The sequence below is a fragment of the Pteropus medius genome, unplaced genomic scaffold, assembly GCF_902729225.1.
Source record: "Pteropus medius unplaced genomic scaffold, Ma_sr-lr_union100, whole genome shotgun sequence".
Taxonomy (NCBI): domain Eukaryota; kingdom Metazoa; phylum Chordata; class Mammalia; order Chiroptera; family Pteropodidae; genus Pteropus; species Pteropus medius.
The window spans coordinates 11,641,259-11,643,921 of record NW_024342474.1 but is presented as its reverse complement, the minus strand read 5'-3'; the positions used below and the strand labels follow the sequence as shown (position 1 = coordinate 11,643,921).

The following is a 2,663-nucleotide window of genomic DNA, read 5'->3' as shown; positions in this document are numbered from 1 at the left end:
CTATGCATCTAAAGTAAAATGCCTGTCCCCCCTGTCATGCTATTCAGTTTTATCTCCTTCATGCTTCTGTCAGGTATTTCCTTATTCATATTTGCTTATTGTTTACCTCTCCTTCACTGGAATGCAAATTTCAGACCTGGTCTTATTGTCCTGGTGCATAGGACACTGCATACAGTAGGCACACAATATTTGTTAAATGGACGAATCCATTTTTAAAAACATAAAATTGTTAACCATTTTCTCTAGGCTAGCCCACCAGTTTATGTTCTTTTGATTTTTTTTTTCTTTTTCTGTTCTTTGGTCTGTCAACAGGTTATTATTATATCTTTTCTCCTCACTGTAGATTTATTTATTTGTGGATGTAATTCCAGTCATTCTGATTTACTATATATTTGTTATATATTTTATATATTACTATATTTACTATATATTTTATATATTATAATGGAGAGCATTTAGTAGACACTTAATCATAGAACGGTGTTTGGTGTTAGGTGTATTATAACTAGGTTCTGCTAGTAAAGGAGTAGAGTTTGGGGATTTTTAGAGAAGTAAATTTGGGTGGATTTGTTTTTCTTCCTTTAAAAAATTACATCATTGACTTGTATTTTCTTGAGTGGGAGAGAAAGAGGTGGGCTTCCAGGATTTGTTCCTAACCTTGGGCACCCAAAAGCAAGTATATCAAGAAGGAAAACTGAGATTCATTGCTCTGGAGGCAGCTTCTGTATCTGCTGCCTGGGCCAAGAGGAGTGAGATTAAGAGGAGTGGGACTGCGTCATAGTCCTTGTTTCAGTTGAAGACAAACCATGGTCTGTACAGTAGGATTCCATCAAATGCTTGTTAACTAGGTTAGGTTGGAGCACGTGGTTATATCTGATGGATTGGCGGTAAATACAGGTTGATCTTAGCAACAATGCTGGGCCTCTAACCAATACTTAATGGTTTCATTTTATAACCTTTACTGGGAGATCAGGAGTCACTATCGAGTGTCTGACCAAAGACATTTAGAAAAATCATTTCATTTCTTATGTTTTGGATGAAAGAAACTGAAGAGGAACAGTATATTTCTTTGTGACCTGATAATAACATGTTCTTATGTTTTGGCCTTGACACAGTCATGAAATATGTTTTCTTTAAAGGGAAAATTAATAGAAAAGTCATGTTCATGTTAGATCATTTTAAGATTGGTACGTTAGTTATACACTTCTTTCTAATTGTGTTTTTCTTCTTCTTTTTACATTGCACAAGAAATAGGTGCTGGTTATGAAATCCAAACCATCACAGAGGACAATAAAGTTCACCAAGTCATTGGTCAAGACAAAACGGCATACCACTCATAGTTAAAACAATCCAGGATTTGGTAAAGATATTTCGTTTTGTTCTTGTGAAAGTTTTACTTTTTACTTCTTAAGGTGAGTCCAAAATACCTAATACATTGAAGTGTAAGTACTTAGATAGCAAATGTACTTACACATCAAAAATCAAAAACATTTCAGAGATCATATATTTGCCTATGGGCTCAATAAAAGACTTGAAAATATTTTGTTTTATAGTCACACATTTTATTACAAATTGTTTTACTTTGTACTCAATAGAAAAGCAAGTTTGGAATCTATTTACAAGTACTATACATTTACATATATTATATACAGTTAATGAATTTAAAGAAAATGGGCAGAGAAACACAATATATATGGAAGAATATACCACTGTACAAGGTTTGTTATCACGGTCTTTGAGTTACTGAATCTTTACTGTAGTAATAAATACAGTTCTCTATTTACACATCTTATAAAACATCTCATAAATGTATTTTTTTCAATTCCAAGTTAAAACATCTGATTAAAATAAACATGCTTATATAAAAATAAATCTACCTAACAGTTTTTTGGTTTGAATGTATTGAAGCTAATGTAGTATAATGAACTTGTGAATGAATCCTTCGACCTTTAGTATTTGATCATTTTACCTCTTAAAATACCTAGCACATGTATTAAATATGGACTAGCAGAGAGGTCATGTTCCTGACATCAAGTGGGCTGATCCAGAGACAACACAGCCAAAACCAAGCTAAATAAACTGGATAATATGTTGCCAAGTCTCTGTTGAGTCCAAAGTGTTAGACATTGTTTCTAGAGCTACTAGAGATACACCTGTGAGAAGTTATGGTGATGAATCAACTGGTAAAACCTCTGGTAAAAAATGTGCACTTGGTCAGGGGGGGAAAAAAAAATCCCAGGTGCTTACCATCTTTACTAGGTATGTCCATTGTCGACAATGGACTTTTCTTCTGAGTTCTGGGCACCAAGTAGTTAAAAAATGAATTAGACAAGGCAGACCTCACCTGGACAGGATTGCTGTCATGGTAATTTAAGAATTTAAGTTCATTTTCCTTTCAAAATATTTGGAAACAGTTTTATTCCACTGAGAATGGAACAATCTAGTGCTGATATATAAAATCTGGTATCACTAAAAATGATGTGAATATGAGTAAATTAATGCCTTACATTATCCATTCATGGGGAGATTGCTGACCTGGAAAGATCCTTTCTGAGGAAAGGCAAAGGAGGACTAAAATATCTCCACATGGTCATTAAAATGAAATTCTATTGGTAACAACCTTTACTTAGTGCTGTAGGCCATTTAAAATACCTTTTTTCCTA

At 33.6% G+C, this 2,663-nt stretch overlaps 1 long non-coding RNA gene across 1 annotated transcript in view; it reads right to left on the bottom strand.

The window, feature by feature from the left end:
• Positions 1–1,538: 1,538 nt before the first annotated feature.
• Positions 1,539–2,663, bottom strand: part of LOC120605074 (uncharacterized) — an 8,463-nt gene continuing 7,338 nt past the window's right edge. The window contains exon 2 of the long non-coding RNA XR_005653518.1: positions 1,539–2,652. This is a non-coding gene — a long non-coding RNA (uncharacterized LOC120605074). The remainder of the gene's footprint in view (positions 2,653–2,663) is intronic.